The 19,315-nt window shown below is 39.3% G+C and overlaps 1 protein-coding gene and 1 long non-coding RNA gene across 6 annotated transcripts in view; both read right to left on the reverse strand.

Moving 5' to 3' along the window:
- DENND1A (DENN domain containing 1A) overlaps positions 1-19,315 on the reverse strand; it is a 545,539-nt gene that overhangs the window by 516,221 nt on the left and 10,003 nt on the right. The window lies entirely within an intron of this gene.
- Positions 2,947-19,315, reverse strand: part of LOC116532459 — a 20,515-nt gene continuing 4,146 nt past the window's right edge. The window contains exon 3 of the long non-coding RNA XR_004260873.1: positions 2,947-2,957. This is a non-coding gene — a long non-coding RNA (uncharacterized LOC116532459). The remainder of the gene's footprint in view (positions 2,958-19,315) is intronic.

Genomic DNA, 19,315 nt, shown 5'->3' on the forward strand with positions numbered 1-19,315 from the left:
TGCTAGCAAAATCAGCCTGATTGAAACTCAAAACATTGCATATGCAAGTTCCTTTCTTTTTTTTTTTTTTTTTTTTTATTTTTAAGAGACAGGGTCTTGCCATATTGTCTGGGCTGGAGTGCAGTTGACTATTCATAAGCATGATCATTGCACACTGCAGCTTTGAACTGCCAACCTCAAGCAATCTTCCCACTTCAGCCTCCCAAGTTGCTGGGACCATAGCTGCATGCCACTTGCAAATCCCATATGTAGATCCTCCACTGAAAACAATTATAAATAATGGGGTTTTCTTCCATCTTCTCAAATAAATACATTGATGAGTTTGCAAGAAAATAACAAAGATTCAGCCAAGTGTGGTGGCTCACATCTGTAATCCCAGCACTTTGGGAGCCCAAGGCGGGCGGATCACTTGAGGTCAGGAGTTCAAGATCAGCCTGGCCAACATAGTGAAACTCCATCTCTACTAAAAATACAAAAAATTAGCCAGGCATGGTAACATGTGCCTGTAATCCCAGTTACTTGGGAGGTTGAGGCAGGAGAATTGCTTGAACCCAGGAGGTGAAGGTTGCAGTGAGCCAAGATTGTGCCATTGCACTCCAGCCTGGGTGACAAAGTGAGACTCTGACTCAAAAAAAAAAAAAAAAAGAAAGAAAAAGAAAATAGAAAATAACAAAGTTTCAGACAAAGAACTAAGTGAAGACAGAAACCTAACAGGGTTACCAAAACACAAAAACACTTTTTCCTTGAAGACATTTATATAGACCAATGCAAGCTTCATTCTCCCAATACAAGGGGCTCAAAGAATTCAAGATAAAACTAACATTCAGCCTAAGGAGAAAAGCATAACAGACATCCTTCTCCCACCATTTAAACTAGGATGACAAAGGTGAAGGAGAAAGAAATCCATCCACACACATACACATCTCAGGAACTGTCATAAAAACCACTAGCCTCAAAACTCAGCACTGAGACAGAAAGGCACATTTTTCCGCAAGTTCGATCACAAGCAGGCCCTCACAAGGGATTGCTACTAAGTGGTCAAATAATCTCAACCTGTTGGGCATGGTGGCTCACATCTGCAATCCCAACACCTGGGTAGGCTGAGCCCAGGAGTATGAGACCAGCCTGGTTAACACAGCAAGACCCCATCTCCATTTAAAAAAAAAAAAAGGTAAAATTAGCAGGGCATGTTGGTGCACACCTGTAGTCTCTGCTACTTGGAAGGCTGAGGCAGAATGATAGCTTGAGCCCAGGAGTTTGAGGCTGCAGTGAGCCAGGATCCTGCCACTGCCGTCCACCCTGGGCAACACAGTGAGACTCTCTAAAAACAAACAAAACACAAAAACCCTCAACCCCAGAATTTAAATTGAATTGGTCCCAAACTAAGAGTGGCTGCAGGACACTAACAAAAGATTATGTAAATCTTCTCTGGAAAAATCCACTAAAACTCAGCTTCAAAATTTTTCTCATGGAAAGCTCCAATAAATATGAGCTCACTGGCAAAAATCAGAAAACCCTGAGGAAACAAGGTCCATAAATAAGAACCTCAGAAATAAAAGATGGCAGAGTCAGACCTTCAAAGACTTCAGGTATTCAAATTATGAGAGTCAGAATATGGACTATTTAATAAGCTTAAAAAAACTTTTACAAGATTAAAAATGAGTAATGAGTAAGAAACTATGACATGACCAGGCGCAGCGGCTCACACCTGTAATCCCAACACTCTGGTAGGCCAAGGTGGGCGAATCACCTGAGGTCAGGAGTTCACAGCTGGCCTGGCCAACAATACAAAAAATTGGCTGGGGATGGTGGTTGGTGCCTGTAATCCCAGCTACTCAGGAGGCTAAGGCAGAAGAATCGCTTCAACCTGGGAGGCAAAGGCTGCAGTGCGCCGAGATCACGCCATTGCACTCCAGCCTGGGCAACAAGAGCAAAACTCTGTCTCAAAAAAAAAAGAAAGAAAAGAAAGAAAAAGAAAAAAGAAACTATGACATGACCAAGCAAAATTGAAAAAGAACAAAATATTTCTCAAAATAAGAACGAATAACTCAACAGATGACTTAAGAGCAGAAAAGATACAATCAGGGAGAGAATTCATGAACTTAAAGAAATTATAAAAAATGGAGCTCAGAAAGTTTTCAGAAAAACAGAAAAAAATAAAACAAAAGCTACACAAGATAGATGCAGAAAGTAAAACTTTAAGACAAATCAATACTCTGGAAGAGAAGAGGATGAGACACAGCCGACAGCTGGTTTTAATACCCTAGTTATCTTTTAAGATTTCCACCTTAACTGCATTCTTGGTCTGAAAATACTTGAGAACTTTCCAGAACTAACAGATACACATTCACACATTTAAAAGGTCCAGTGACTGTATAGCAAAATAAATTTTAAAAAATTCTAAAAGTTCTGGCTCCCAGTAACAGGGCACACTCCACCCTGACTCTCCACAACAATCAAATGCCTCTATAAAACCAGGGCAGAATTCATGGAGCACCTATTTGAGGAACCTAGAAAGTAGAGTAGCAGATGAACTAGGATAGAAGATTCGAATTAAAAGTACCACGAAACCAGTGGTGTGTTTGAGTTTTTTCTTCCATTATTACTCAGCAGAGACTCAAGGCAGCCCAAATACTAGGAGTGGGCATCAGCATGAATAACTTCCAAGAGAAGCCATCTAGTTCAGCCTCAAGGAGTTGAAAAGAGGCAGCGGCCTACAGGTACCTAAAGCACTGAGTGAGGGAAGGAACCTTTCCCTCCAATCAGAGTAAGTGTGGCCTTAAGAGGATGAGGCAAACCCCTATTATTTTCTTTTCTACTCTGTCCTCTCACTGCAAAGCCCAGACTACAAACACAGTCATGGGAAGTACACAGCAGAGCAGGGTGAAACAAAGGGAGTCCAAGGGCACTGAGAAGACAGCAGAGCAAGAGGAGTTCAAGAAAATGACCTCACAAAGCTGGTTTTGAACTCCAGGGCTCACCTCAGAGCCTACCAGCAATGCATAAAGGTCTGGCCCGGTGCAGTGGCTCACGCCTGTAAACTCAACACTTTGGGAGGCCAAGGGAGAGGCTCGCTCGAGGCCAGGAGTTCAAGACCAGCCTGGAGAGCATAGTAAGACTCAGTCTCCACAAAAGTTAAAAAAAAAAAGTCAGCCAGGTATGGTGGTATGCACAGCTACTTAAGAGGATCGCTTGAGCCCAGGAGTTTAAGGCTGCAGTGAGCTATGGTTGTGCCACTACACTACACTCTGGGCAACAGAGCAAGACCTTTTCTCAAGAAAAAAGAAAAAAAAAAAAAAGGTCCACAGGTCCTCTTCTTCTATATACATACATCCTAGTCAACATCTGAAAATTGTCTTTATTTATTTATTTATTTAAAGATGGAGTCTCAAAGTCCTGTATCCTTGAGCAATCCTCCCACCTAAGTGTAAGCCCTGAGTCCAGCCCAGTCTTTGTAATTTTAGTCATTCTGTTGGGAATACAGCGGCTTTCTCATTATAGTTTTAATTTGCACTTTCCTAATGACTAAAATGATGCTGAGCATTTTTTCTTGCACTTATTTTCCATTTGTATATTGATATTCTATTTGAATCTTTTGTCCATTTTTATTGGATTGTCTTTCTGAGTTATGAGAGTCTCATATGTACATATATATGTTTTAATTTTATTTTTTGAGACCGGGTCTCACTCTGTAGCCCAGGCTGGAATGCAATGGCATGATCATTACTTACTGCAGCCTCAACCTCCTGGCTCAAGCAGTCCTTCCCCCTCAGCCTCCCAAGTAGCTGGGACTACAATCATGTACCACCACACCCAGCTTTTTTTTTTTCTTTTGTGAAAATGGGGTCTCCCTATATTGCCCAGGCTGGTCTCAAACTCCTAGATCCATGCAATCCTCCCACCTCAGCCACCCAAAGTGCTGGGATTACAGGCGTGAGCCAACATGCCCAGCTGATACATGTTTTACATGAAGGTGGCAACGGAAATAGAAAGAACTGGTCAAATGTATGTGTTTTTTAGAAGTCTGTGGTTTGTCTTTTCATTTTCTTAATGACAACTTTCGAACAGCAAAAGACTTTAATTCTGATAAAGTTCAGTTTATTCTTTTACAGTGTTCTTTTTGTGTCCTACTTAAGAAGGTAAACTTGACAGCACCTTATCAATAGATTAGAGGGATAAAATGACATGGAAGGTATCAAAGATAATTCCTAGATTTCAGCTTTAGATGAATGAATAAATGCAACACCTTACTGAGGCTGTATCTCCTCAGAGGCCATCCATAACCCACAATTAAGCCAAATCTTCCTTTCTGGATTTCCACTTCCACTGACTTCCCAACAGCATTCTACAATGCTTAACTATGTCTCTTCTATTTCCCTAGGCTCAAACCTTGAAACTCGCTTCGCTATATTCAGCCTGAAAACAATTCTTATCATCCATGCCAATAATTTCCAAGTCTCCACACTCTCTTCCTGGTGATAGACGGTAGCCAGTAATTATTGAGAACCATGCTAGGTGACAGGCACTGTGCTTCTCTTGTCTACTATGTCTCTCTTCTCAGCCTATCATTAGTTTACACTCAACCAAATTCATCCTTCTCGACCTCAATGCCACTTCTCCCTCCTAACTCACCAGTGTCTATGAAAGATATGAGTCCCAAATTGGAAACCTTGATATCATCACCTTTCATTTCAGCTTCTCCTCTCTCCCCCAGATTCAATTAATTTAATGGTTCTCCAACTACACTACCTGAAACGCTGGAGTTTTGGAAGTTAGACAAAGGTGCCAAAAATGGCCTTTTCCCAATTTGCATGAAAAAATAAAGTAATATAATTTTAAGTTTTCTTACCACAAATTTTTCTTAAACCTTTCTCACCTGCTACTCCTATCTATTCTGGGATGTAATATAAAATAGTATCTGATTTAGGGAAAAAACGTATTTTAAAGTTTAATATATAAATATTTCATAGTATTCCACAGAATACCATGACTTTTAGGTACTTCATCACCTGAACATGCTTGAGCACCACTGAACTAATAATTTGCAACTTACATTCCTGCTAAATTGTTCTTTCCTATGCAATGTGAAACTTTTCCTATGAGGAAGTCAGACCAAGGTAGGAAAGGTCAGACCAATTTGCCTGAGAAAATATTAAAAAGTAGGTCATCGGGACACTATAAATTTTTTTCTCCTCAATTCCAGGCTATAACTGCTTATCCTGTGGTACCAAAGAGAATAACCAGCTTATAGGTGGAATAGGAATAACTTTCAATGATCACTGTAAGAATATTTGACTTTGCATTCCAGTCACAGCAAGTGAGACAGCCTAGGCTACATTCACCAGTTAAACCAGCACAGTTTGGCTTGCCATCTCTTCTGATTATCAGTATTTACACCACAGGTAAAGCACAACATTAGCCTAAGAAAAATAACAGAAATATAATACTCTCAAAGGGGATTGCTAAAGCCCCATGATTTGGGGATTATTCGTTATTTGGAACCATCACAAACATAAATACTGGGAGTTAAACATATAAATAGACTACTGATTATATTCTTTTAAGAATGAAACCCAGTCAACGCCAAACTGCGTCACTGAGTTAAACATTTATGTAATTATCCAGCATACAGCGACTGAGTGCTGCTATGTGCCACATACAGTGCAAGTCACTCAAGGTTTAACAGTGAGCAAGATGCTCACAGTACTCGACTTCACGAAGCTCACACACTATAAGAAAGACAATCAAAGAACACTGACAGCCAGTGCTGATAACAAAGTGCCTTTAAGTGCAGCAGGAAGAGTAAAGGGGATGCTCGCTGAAGGTTTCTCAGCCAGAGCTCTAATTGAGCCGAAACCTAAAGAATGAGCAGAAGTTAACCCAGGGTATCTACACGTGTGCTTAAGGTGAGAGGTGAGGGGTGCTATGAATGAGGCTGCGGTCAGACTAGCATGGAAGACAAAACACACTCTGAGTCACATCGATCTGGGCTCCAGTCCCAGCTCCACCACACAAACAGCCTAACATCTCTGACTTCAGTCATTTCATTTGTAAAGGGCAGTGATAACAATACTAACCTCATAGGATTACGGAGAGGCTTAAATAATATCATGATATAAAGTTATTTGCTCCCCACTTGATAGCTCTGTGATCTTGCACAACTGGAAACCTCTCTGTGTCTTTCTCATCTGTAAAACTGGAATCTACCAGTACCTTCTCCATAAGGTTGTTAATAAGGATAAAGAATAAATGTGAAGACTTAACAAGACAACAAATATAAACTATTTGGAATAAGTTTTAATGTTCAAAGGAGTTCAATAAATTTTGGTTATTGGATTTCTGTTATTTTTATACTAACAGACAACTCAAAAGGCCTTAAAGCCATGTTAGGTGTGTGGATTTTAGAGAGCAGCTGAAGGATTTTAGGCAGTCAATTGACGTGATCAGATTGGTCTTCTGGAAGGCTCACACTGGATACTATACAGAGACTGGACTGGAAGAGTCAAAGTGGTAGAAAGAGCCCAGTCAGGAGGAATTACAGCCATTAAGAAAGGAGAGAGGATGGTTCCCTGGACCAAGGGGACGGCACTGGAGAGATGAAGCAACAAGGCTAGATATTTGCATTTAGGATGTGAGACATCCCCAACATCTTACAGACTCTTCCCTCTCTCCTGCCTTCTATTCTCCTACTAAAAATTCATGAAGTTTCTTCCATTCTCACTATCACCACACTCTGGGATTCCCAAACTATAATTTTAGTTCCCACGTGTCATGAGCTTCATTCAAGTCTAAATGTCACCTACCCCTGGAAAGTTCCTCACACTTAATATAACCCAAATCAAAGCAATCATTTATTTCCCCCAGAAAAAAATCTCAATTTCCCTATTTTTAATCCTAGTTCTGCCACATTTTTCTCTCAGTCACCCAGGCTACAAACTCTAGAGTCCCCATGATGTGGTTGTGAAGACCTTCTAATCTTCTGATGCTGCTTCTTGACAATTCTCACTGACACCTGGATTCTTAAAATAAAGGCAATAACAGATAAAGCAAAAGAAAATATCCAAATGCTGGCTCTCATGACCTCTCTTCTATCATAACACGTTCCTTTGTCTTCCACCTTCAGTCATTTTACCCTTCATTCCTGGTTATACTCATGGGTCACACACAGGTGCACACATGTACAAGACACAGAGACTAACAGGCAGGAGGAGCTACCTAATCTCTTAAATTAAAATTAGTTACATTGGTTATAATAATTATATACAAAAAGTTCAGTGAAAACAGAGACAGGAACAGTTCTAACAGAATGCACTCTAGAAATTTCAGTTTAATTTGTAAGGCAATAAAGTTCTCCCTTAGTAGTGCAAATGCCTGCGAATTCAACTGGAAACAATGAACATAAACCAGCTCTTCGGCCACAGATCTGAGAAGGGAATCTGAACATCAACCACAAACACAAAGAACAATGCCCAAGGTAACCCATCCAACCACCTGCGGCAAAACAGCAACTCTAGATAGAGCTCTCCTTGCTCAAGAGAGCAAATGAAAAATAAAAGATCAGTCAAAACATACTGCAAATGACAAAAAAGCATCATCATCTCTGGGAAGAATGTATTTCTGAAAAAGATTAAGAAATATGCTCCAGGAAACTGACATCCTTAAATAGAACAGAAAAAAAACCACCTCTACAAAACAGGAACAAAAAGCTGCAAGGAAAAGAACAGGAGAACAAGACAAGTAACAAGGGCTTTTTAAAAAAAACAAACAAAAAAGGCCAATGCAACCTTGATATCAAAATCTGACAAGATCATTACAAAAAAGAAAAATTGTAGCCAAGGTCTCTCATGAATATAGATGTAAACATAAAATAAAATGTTAGTAAATGGAATATAATAATATAAAAAAAATAGTATAACATGACCAAGTGGGTTTATCCCAGGAATGCAAGGCTGGTTTAACATTGGAAAATTAATGTAATTCACTACATAAAACCAGAAAAAAAGAAAAATCATAATCATCTCAAGAGATGCAGAAAAGGCATTTGGTAAAATTCAACATCCATACATGACAAAAACTCTCAGCAACCTAAAAATTGAATGAAACTTCTCAAACCGATCAAGGGCATCTAAGAAAAATAGATATCAACATACTGGTTGACACTGAAGAAATGGTAAGATATTGAGCACTTTCCTCCAAATTCAGGTATAAGACCACTGTATCTGTACTCATTGAACCTATTCATCGTATCAGAGGTTTTACCCAGTGAAATAAGGCAAGAAACATAAAGATCGAAAACTAGGAAGTAAAATTGTCATTCACAGAAAACCTGACTGTATACATAGAAAATAAAAATAACCTAAAAACATTAGAATTAAGTAAATTTAGCAAGGTTTCTGGATACAATGTCAACATACAAGAGAAACCTATTGTATTTCTATATGCTAGTAACAATTAGAAAATAGCATTTAAAAAGCAATGCCATTTGGCAAAAGTATGGAAAAAAAAATCAAAGACCTACGAATAACTCGAACAAAAGATGTTCAGGACCCTGCACAAAAAAACTACAAAATGCTGCTGAAAGAAATTAAAGATATATAAGGCGGGATGTGTCATCCTCATTAACTAGAAGACTCAATATTGTTAATATCAACTCTCTACAAATTATGGATGCAATGTAATTCCATCAAAAATGTGGAATTTCACAAGCTGATTATAAAATGCATATGGTCATGCAAAGGACCTAGAATAGTCCAAACAATCTGAATAACAAAATTGAAAGAATTTCACTATTAAATAACAAGACTTACTGTAAAGGTACAGTAATTAAGATAACATGGTATTAATGCAATGGAAAGAACAGAGTCCAGAAACATAAACATATACCTGATTTACAAGAAATATGCCATTGAAATTCGGCGGGAAAAGAATGGTCTTCTCCATAAACGTTAAGTCAATTGGACAACCACATGGGGAAGAAAAGGAATTAACCTTAATGTGTAACTTACATCATACAAAAAATTTCATATAAAATGGATCACATCACAGAACTAAAATTAAAATGTAAAGCAAAGCTTCTAGAATAAAACAAAAGCATATTTATGCCCTTTGGTTGGGTAAGGATTTCTTAAACAGAACACAGGAAAAAGTAGAGAGGAAAGGATCAATAAAATAGACAAGATCTCTTGTTAATCAAAAAGCACTATTAAGTGGCCAGGCCAGTGGCTCACGCCTGTAATCCCAGCACTTTGGGAGGCTTAGGCGGGCAGATCATTTGAGGTCAGGCGTTCGAGACCAGCCTGAACAACAGGTGAAACCCTATCTCTACTAAAAATACAAGAATTATCTAGGTGCGGTGGCACACACTTGTAATCTCAGCTACTTGGGAGGTTGACGCATGAGAATCACTTGAATCTTGAGAAGCAGAGGTTGCAGTGAGCTGAGATGAAGCCACTGCATTCTAGCCTGGGCAACAGAGCAAGACTCCATCTCAAAAAAAAAAAGGCACTATTAAGTGTAAAAGGGCAAGCTGCAGATTGCAGAAAGATTTTTGTAATACTTATGTCTGACAAAGTACTCACATTCAGTAATATAAAGAATACCTATCAATCAGTAAGAAAAGGACAGACAACACAGTGAAAAACAGGAAAAGACCCGAAAAGGTACCTCACAAAAGAAGATATCCAAATTGCCAACAAGCATATGAAAAAGTGCTCAACATGAGTAGTCAATCATCAGGGAAATACAGATTAAAACTACAGAGCTACAAAAACATGATATTAATTGCCAATAATATGGCTTAAAAAAAGACTAATAATACAAAGTGTTGGATATGAAACAAGTGGAACTGTCATATAATAGCTGATGAGGTATGAATTGGCACACAATTTGGAAAACTGTCAACATGTACTAAACATATTTATAAATTCTAAATCAGCAATTTCAATCCTGGGTATAAACCTAAGAGAAAGGAACACTTTTGTTAACTGTAAGACATGTATAAGAATATTCATAACAACTTTATTCATAATGGCCAAAAATGAGAATCAACTTAAATACCTATTGATAATACAATGGATAATAGAGGTATATTAGCATAATGGAATACTATGCAGCAATGAAAAACAACGAACTACAGTTAACGTACAACAACACAGATGAATTCTACCAACAAAATGTAGAGCAGAAGAAGCCAGACACATGAGTATATACTGCAAGATTCCATTTATATGAAGTTCAAGAATGGGCAAAATTACTACAGTGACAGAAATCAGAATAGTGATTATTTTTTAATGGGTATTGACTGGAAGGGGGAATGAAGAGACTTATATTATACAAGAGATACCTTATCTTGATCTGGATGGTGATTACATGAGTATATAACCATTAAAAATTAATCAAGTGGTATCCTTAAAAATCTGTGTACTTTACTGTATGTAAATGAATACCATAGTAAAAAGAAAAAGAAGAAAAGAAAAAAGAAAAAAAGTTTAAAAATATGTATAGGCCGGGCATGGTGGCTCACGCCTATAATCCCAACACTTTGGGAGGCTGAGGCGGGTGGATCACCAGGTCAACAGATTGAGACCATCCTGGTCAACATGGTGAAACCCCGTCTCTACTAAAAAAAAAAATACAAAAATTAGCTGGGCATGGTGGCGCAGCCTGTAGTCCCAGCTACTCAGGAGGCTGAGGTAGGAGAATTGCTCGAACCCAGGAGGCGGAGGTTGCAGTGAGCCGAGATCCCGCCATTGCACTCCAGCCGGGGTAACAAGAGCCAAACTCCGTCTCAAAAAAAAAAAAAAAAATATATATATATATATATATATATATATATATATATTTGTACGTATGTATGTATGTATAATGGCAGAAGAAAAATCTACATTAGAAATAACAAAAAAAAATTGCACATTACATATAAGACAAACATAAGATGGTTTTCTTAAAGGCAGAGAGAGAAACAGAACAGCTAGCGACCTCAGGACCCAAGGAGTGAGCAGAGGTGAGTTCCCTGGGTTTTTCCTTGCCTCATACATCACATTGTTGGAGCCAGAGAAGTCAGCAACCTGGAAATACCAATTGATGCAGACCCAAGCTCTCTCTAGCCAAAGGACCAAAATGGGCAGCCAATAAGACAGTTTTAGAAAATACTCACCAAACACCACAGAAAACCCTGTGGTCCCACCCTCACCTAAATCCCCAAAGGACAAGCAGAAAGTCTAGGTTTCTGGGCTGTGATGAGGAACCCCACCCCTGCCAGGGTAGTGCTACAGAAACCTAAGGAGGGAGTTGGGAATTACATCATCCCCCACCAGACAGTAAAAATGACCCCATCAATGTGGTTTCAGTGGAGTAATGTGGCAGTAACAAGGCTCCCCTTCCCATGTCCTGTAGGATGGTGTCAACAAAGCCTAGCAGAGACTAAGGATTTTCATCACCTTCCAGTGATGAAATGGGACAAGACCATTCCCCTCCACCCCATGGTGTCTGCTGAGTTCCCCATGAGAGCAAGAATAAGGCATTACTCCACCCAGCCAGGGAGGTTTCAGTGGAGGCCTACTAGGGAGCCAGAACTCTCACCCTACAGTAACAGGGAATCCCTCAACTTGGATGTCAACAAAAGCAGAGTAGGGAAACTGAATGTACATCCCAGCCTTGCAAAAGCAAGGAAGAGCATCCTCGTTTCCTTCCAGAGCAGGGTCAGAGGAAGCCAGACAGAAGATAGTAAAAAAAAATACCTTCCGGCCGGGCGCGGTGGCTCAAGCCTGTAATCCCAGCACTTTGGGAGGCCAAGGCGGGTGGATCACGAGGTCAAGAGATCGAGATCATCCTGGTCAACATGGTGAAACCCCATCTCTACTAAAAATACAAAAAATTAGCTGGGCATGGTGGCACGTGCCTGTAATCCCAGCTACTCAGGAGGCTGAGGCAGGAGAATTGCCTGAACCCAGGAGGCGGAGGTTGCGGTGAGCCAAGATCGCGCCATTGCACTCCAGCCTGGGTAACAAGAGCGAAACTCCATCTCAAAAAAAAAAAAAAAAAAAAAATACCTTCCAAGTTCAGCAGGAAAATTTTGTCAACCTAGAACTCCAAGCCCATACAAACTATTGATCCCCTGTGAGAAAGCAGATATTTTTCGGACATGCAAGAACTCAAAGTTTACTTTTTATGCACCCTTTCTGCAAGTGTGCTACTGTGGCTGTCTCCTTTAAGAATCTGAATATGTACTCCAGCATATTTCCACAGGGCCAGGAAATAATCAAATCAACCCTGAAAAGTGATGACGGGACATTCCAGGATTATAACAATAAAGCCAATTTTATAAGGATTTTACAGGAAGGCGGGAGGGAACCATCAGGGGAACAGGAAAGCCTGGACAAAACTGCAAGTATAATTTTAAAGGTAGAAAAAACTAAGGATACAATAAAAGCAAATAATGCAAGAGGGAAAAGATTTAAGAAACTCTGGAAGAGAGGAAAGAAGAGAAAGACTACTACTTTAAAAATCAAAATCCAGATAGAGACCTTTATTTTCCAGTCTCAGGCACTTTCTGGACTGCAGGCAGCAGTGCAGACACGGCCAAGTTCAAGAACCATACCACACATAACCAGTTCCAAAATGACACAAAAATGCCATCGATGGGCCATGATCATAAAGATATCCTTTAAGGGGGTAGAACCTTAGTTACTAAGGATCATGCACTTTGCCAAGAAACACAAGAAGGGTCAAAAGACAGGCCAGCAGAAGGTCATGAGGAGCACCCATGTTGGTCTGTTCCTGCTGTTGCTATAAAGAAATACCTGAGACTGAGTAATTGATAAAGGAAAGAGGTTTAATTGGCTCCTAGTTCTGTAGGCTCACAGTGCTGGCATCTGGAGAGGCCTCAGGAAGCTTACAATCATGGTGGAAGGTGACAGGGAGCCAGTGTGCCACATAGTGAGAGTGGGAGCAAGGGAGAGAGGGGGAAGAGCCAAGAGCCATGCTCTATTTTAAACAACCAGATCATGAACTACTAGAGCAAGAACTCAGTCATCATCAAGGGAATGAAGCCAAGCCATTCATGAGGGACCATCCCCACGATCCAACTGCCTCCCACCAGGCCCCACCTCCAACACTGGGAATCACATTTCCACATGGGATTTGGAGGCGACAAAAATCTAAACCATCTCAGCCTCAGTCCCAAGCTCAGGAGGCATGCCGATTCTGACATCATCAGATGCCACATTCTGCTAGCCAAAAACTACCACCCAGGCCAAGGACCCACAAAGACTGCAAAGTAGAGGTTTCCATCTTGCCAATGTGAGGATGAAAGCACTTGCATGTTTGTATGATCTCCTGGGCTGTTCTCTCTACAGGGCTAGTGTACAAATAATTTGCTGTTTTGTACAAATAAATTTAAAACTTTTTATATACATTAATGATGCCAAACATTTAGCATAATTTTCAATTCTGGATGGATTGTAAGAAAAAAATTACTGTAACCCTGATGTTAACATTCTCTTTCAAATGGGAAGAAAATGTTATTTTAGCATCCTACTCAATCTAGTGGAGTTAAATACTTACATTCAAATATTCATAATAACATTCCATTTTTAGAATTAACCTAAAGACAAATCATGGAAGACTTGAATCTGGTCATGGATCAAAATTTAAATGACCATATTAATGTAAAAGTATCACTTTGAGAAGGCAGAAGGAAGAGCCAGGGTAATATCCTTCCCCTCACAAAGTGTGAAATCAAAAGACAGTGTTGAGGGTTAATGGAACAATAACGAGATCTTAAGTTAACAACCATTATAAAATCAAAGCAATATAAAATAGATAAAGTATCAGATGAGAAGAGAGAAGTATTATAAAGTTACTTATTTTTCATTTCAAGGAGTCAACAGATACTGTCTAAAGTTAAGAGAGAGAGATTTATCTATTGTTACGAGTTAACCACCAGAAAAACTAAAAACAGGATTAGTTAATAAAAGTTTGTCTCCAAAGAATGGGACTGGGGAAGAACAGGGTAGAGGACTGTTGCTCATCACAGGCTCTTATGAACTATTTGATTTGTTACCATATATGCTTATAACTTTGCATGAATTTTAACTGATAAAAATAATGTTTAGTGTGACAAACACACTCTGTTGATAAAGCTGTATGACAACAAGCACTCTCATGTGTGGGAATAAGAACTGGCACAATTTCTATGGAGGGGAATTGGACAATATCTAGCAAAATTACATACAAAATTATCCTTTTGACCCAGAAACCCCACTTGGAAAAATCTATCACAATGTTATAATGGTAAAAATATGAAAAGGTGCGTATACAAGACTATTCATTACTGCACCATTTCTAATAATAAAAGACTAGAAGCAACCTAAATGCCCATCATTATGAAACAGACTGAATAAACCACAGTCCATCCATCCAATGGAGTACTATTGCTGTCCTACAAAGAAAGGAGGAAGATCCCTCTATTTTCCCAGGAGAGATCTCTTTACAGGATATTTTATAAAATGAGAAAAGTTAAAGGGAGAATAGTACATATGGGATGCCATCATTTATCTGAGGGCCTGACAAGAGGAGGTATAAATATATCCATGTATGTGCCTTTTTTTTTTTTTTTTTTTTTTAAATGAAAGAACAGATGAAAATCTAAAAACAAACTCAGTACCTATGACAGGGAAGGAACAAGGTGGCAAGCAGGGACAGAAGTTAAACTTATGAATTTATCTGTTTTGTAGCTTTGGCTTTGAAACAATATACTTTAAGTAATTGTTTTAAAAATCAAATTATTTTTAAACAGTAATCCCAACAAATTATAAGAAAAAATTATAAAAACCTAACTATGGGCTAGGGGTGGTGGCTCCTGCCTATAATCCCAGCACTCTGGGAGGCCGAAGTAGGCAGATCACTTGAGGTCAGGAGATCAGCTTGGCCAACAAAATGAAACCCTGTCTCTACTAAAAATACAAACATTAGCTGGGTGTGGTGGGGGGGTTAGTAGTCCCAGCTACTCAAGAGGCTGAGGCAGGAGAATCGCTCGAAGTCAGGAGGCAGAGATTGCAGTGAGCCAAGATCGTGCCACTGCACTCCATCCTGGGCAACAGAGCAAAACCCCATCTCAAAAAAAACACAACAACAACAAAAAACACCTAACTATGTATAAAGTTGGTGACACAATCACAGAGGAAAAAAACTATTTCTACTGGCTTTAAAACAGTAATTTGACTACAGTCCTAGTAAAATATATCCCAAGGATCAAAAGAACTGCCAAGTTTTAAAAAGCCAAAAACATAAGCATTTTCAGTAATCACATTGTTGTTGGTAATGTTGGTGCTGCTGTTGAGTTGTCTAGGTATTGTGGGATAAAGCAAAAGAGTAAATATATTGGTGGTGTTGGAAATCAAGACTTTGATATAGATATAGGAGATTCAGATGTAAATGTGATGAGGTTAAATAAAACTGCTACGGTCTAGAACTGGAAAAAGCAATATGAGCATATAATGCAATTTACCTTTAAAAATACACACACATATTTCCAAAATCTGACCCCTGGAGAAGCCTAGAAATTATGACTGACCTGGGGGCAAACCCATCCCATTCCTAAAAGTCCTAAATCCCAGGCTGTGATTTATAATACTATTTCCCACCAAAAGGAACCAGGACTCCTTAGAGAAACACTGGGTCTGGAACAGGAAACACAGAAGATGAGCCTGGAATCCCTTGTCATAACAAAAGGCAAGGGAGCTATTAGGAACTACTAGGATGCTGTCAACAGGACTTCAGAGTTCACTTGAAATTCCCACTGGACAAAGATAGGACAAATTAAACATCAATGAGGACAATAACTACAGTAGACTGAAATATAGCAAATAAGTTTAAAATACATGCATTTAAAGTGACATTCCCCTCTCTCAAAAATTAGTTACCTTTGAAAAATGTTTACAAAATTAACAAAATCAACCATTTATCCTGCCTTTCCTATATGAACTGCATCTCAGAGCAACCAAGTGGTTGATATGGACAAGTTTTCTTTTTACAAGTATCCCAGCTAGTGTGAAGAAGAAGTGATAGAAACAAAATATCAGTATTTTACAACCCCCAATGACAGATCAAAAAGAGAGATGACCAGACATAATGTACCTCCTGATGGAAGTACCTATCACCACTTTTAAAACATTCTTGCCAAGGAAGTGAACTTGAATCTCATCAAGTCACTTAATCCAACTACCACTTTTTAGGAAATAAAGGAGATAGAAGAATGTGTTTAACAAACCTTAAGGATGCAACAGAAATCATATAGGACAAGTAACCCACTTCTTCAAAAAATAAACTGCATGGGGGAAAAAGACAGCAAATATTAACCAATTGCAATGTATGAACTCACTGACTGAAACAAATCCACTGTTGTTTTTTTTTTTAATTGATATACCTGAAAAACTTCGAACACTGACTAGATATTTAATAACGTTAAAATTTTTTGACCAGGCACAGTGGCTCACGCCTGTAATCCCAGAACTTTGGGAGGCCTAGGTAGGTAGACTGCTCGAGGTCAGGAGTTTGAAACCAGACTGATCAACAGAGTGAAACCCCGTCTCTACTAATACAAAAATTAGCTGGGTGAGGTGGTGCACACCTGTAATCTCAGCTACTCAGGAAGTTGAGGCAGGAGAATTGCTTGAACCCAGGAAGCGGAGGTTGCAGTGAGCCAAGATCACACCACTGCACTCCAACCTGGACCATAAAGGACAACTTCACCTTCAAAAAAGAAATTAAATTTTTTTTCTTAATTTTTTAGGTGTGAAAATGTGATGTTTTTTTAAAAAGAAAAGCTACCTTTTTAGAGACACAAATGGAAGTACTTAAGAACGATATGACATCTGGGGCCTGCCACAGTGGCTCATGCCTGTAATCCCAGCACTTTGGGACGCAGAGGAGGGCAGATCACTTGAGGTCAGGAGTTGGAGACCAGCCTAGCCAAAATGGTGAAGTCTCGTCTCTACTAAAAATACAAAAATTAGCCAGGCGTGATGGCACACACCTGTAATCCCAACTACTGGGGAGGTTGAGGTACAAGAATCTCTTGAACCTGGGAGGTGGAGGATGCAGTAAGCCAAGACTGCACCGCTGCATTCCAGCCTAGGCAACAGAGTGAGACTGTCTCAAAAAATAATAATAATAAGGATAATATGACAACATCTGGGATTTGCTTCAAAATAATCCAGGACTGGAGAGCAGGGGAGGGAGTTATGGTCAGCTATCTATAAATAAAACGAGGTAAAACATAAGTATTGAAACTCGGTGGGAATTTGGGGGCTCATTATACTATTCTACTTTTATAGATGTTTAAAATTTTCCAAAATAAAAAGTTTAAAAATAGGTTCCAGCACCAAGGAAAAATGAATAAAAAATCACTTTAAAAAGACTGAACAGGTCTCAAAAATAATGCCACACATCTACAACCATCTGATCTTTGACAAACCTGACAAAAACAAGCAATGGGGAAAGGATTTCTTATTTAATCAATGGTGTTGGAAAAACTGGCTAGCGATATGCAGAAAACTGAAACTGGACCCCTTTCTTACACCTTATGCAAAAATTAACTCAAGATGGATTAAAGACTTAAACATAAGAGCTAAAACCATAAAACCCTAGAAGAAAACCTAGGCAATACCATTCAGGACATAGGCGTGGGCAAAGACTTCATGACTAAAACACCAAAAGCAATGCCAACAAAAGCCAAAATTGACAATGGGATCTAATTAAACTAAAGAGCTTCTGCACAGCAAAAGAAACTATCATGAGAATGAACAGGCAACCCACAGAATGGGAGAAAATTTTTGCAATCTACCCATCTGACAAAGGGCTAATATCCAGAACCTACAAGGAACTTAAACAAATTTACATGAAAAAAAACAACCCCAACAAAAAGTGGGTGAAGGGCCGGGCACAGTAGCTCATGCCTGTAATTCCAGCACTTTGGGAGGCTAAGGTGGGCGGATCACCTGAGGTCAGGAATTTGAGACCAGCCTGACCAACATGGAGAAACCCTGTCTCTACTAAAAATACAAAATTAGCCAGTGTGGAGGCAGATGCCTGTAATCCCAGCTACTCGGGAGGCTGAGGCAGAAGAATCACTTGAACCCAGGATGCAGAGGTTGCGGTGAGCCAAGAGCCATTGCACTCTGGCATTGGAGTGCTAGAGCCATTGTACTCCAGCCTGAGCAACAAAAGCGAAACTCTGTCTCAAAAAAAAAAAAAGAGGGCAAAGGATATGAACAGACACTTCTCAAAAGAAAGCATCTTTGTGGCCAATAAACAAGAAAAAAAAGCTCGTCATCACTGCTTATTAGAGAAAAGCATATCAAAACCACAATGAGATACCATCTCATGCCAGTTAGCACTGTGATCAATGAAAAGTCAGGAAACAACAGATGCTGGAGAGGATGTGGAGAAAAAGGAAGGCTTTTACATTGTTGGTGGGAGTGCAAATTAGTTCAACCATTGCGGAAGACAGTGTGGCCATTCCTCAAGGATCTGGAACCAGAAATACTATTTGACCCAGCAATCCCATTACTGGGTATATACCCAAAGGATTATAAATCATTCTAATATAAAGACACATGCACATTTATGTTTATTGAAGCGCTATTCACAATAGCAAAGACTTGGAACCAACCCAAATACCCATCAATGATAAACTGAATAAAGAAAATGTAGCACATATACACCATGGAGTACTATGCAGTCATAAAAAAGGATGAGTTCATGTCCTTTGCAGGGACATGGATGAAGCTGGAAACCATCATTCTCAGCAAACTAACACAGGAACAAAAAACCAAATACCACATGTTCTCACTCATAAGTGGGAGCTGAATAATGAGAATACATAGACACAGGGAGGGGAACATCATACACCCGGACCTGTCAGAGGCGTGGGGGCTGGGGAAGAAATACCATTAGGAGAAATACCTAATGTATATGATGGGTTGATGGGTGCAGCAAACCACCATGGCACATGTATGCCTATGTAACAAACCTGCATGTTCTGCACACGCGTCCCAGAGCTTAAATAAAAATTAAAAGACTGAACAGTAGAACCAGTTAAACAGAGATAAAGTATTTGTATAAATCTTTTATAAAACTGAAAAAATTTCCAATATTTATGATAAACAGAACATTAAGTGGTTTTGTTTGTTTTTTACTTCAAGACAGTGTCTTGCTCTTTTGCCCAGGCTGGAGTGCAGTGGCTCAATCTTGGCTCACTGCAACCTCCGCCTCCCAGGTTCAGGCAATTCTCATGCCTCAGTCTCCCAAGTAG

Source organism: Sapajus apella, unplaced genomic scaffold (assembly GCF_009761245.1).
Source record: "Sapajus apella isolate SASKATOON/1434 unplaced genomic scaffold, GSC_monkey_1.0 scaffold76, whole genome shotgun sequence".
NCBI lineage: Eukaryota > Metazoa > Chordata > Mammalia > Primates > Cebidae > Sapajus > Sapajus apella.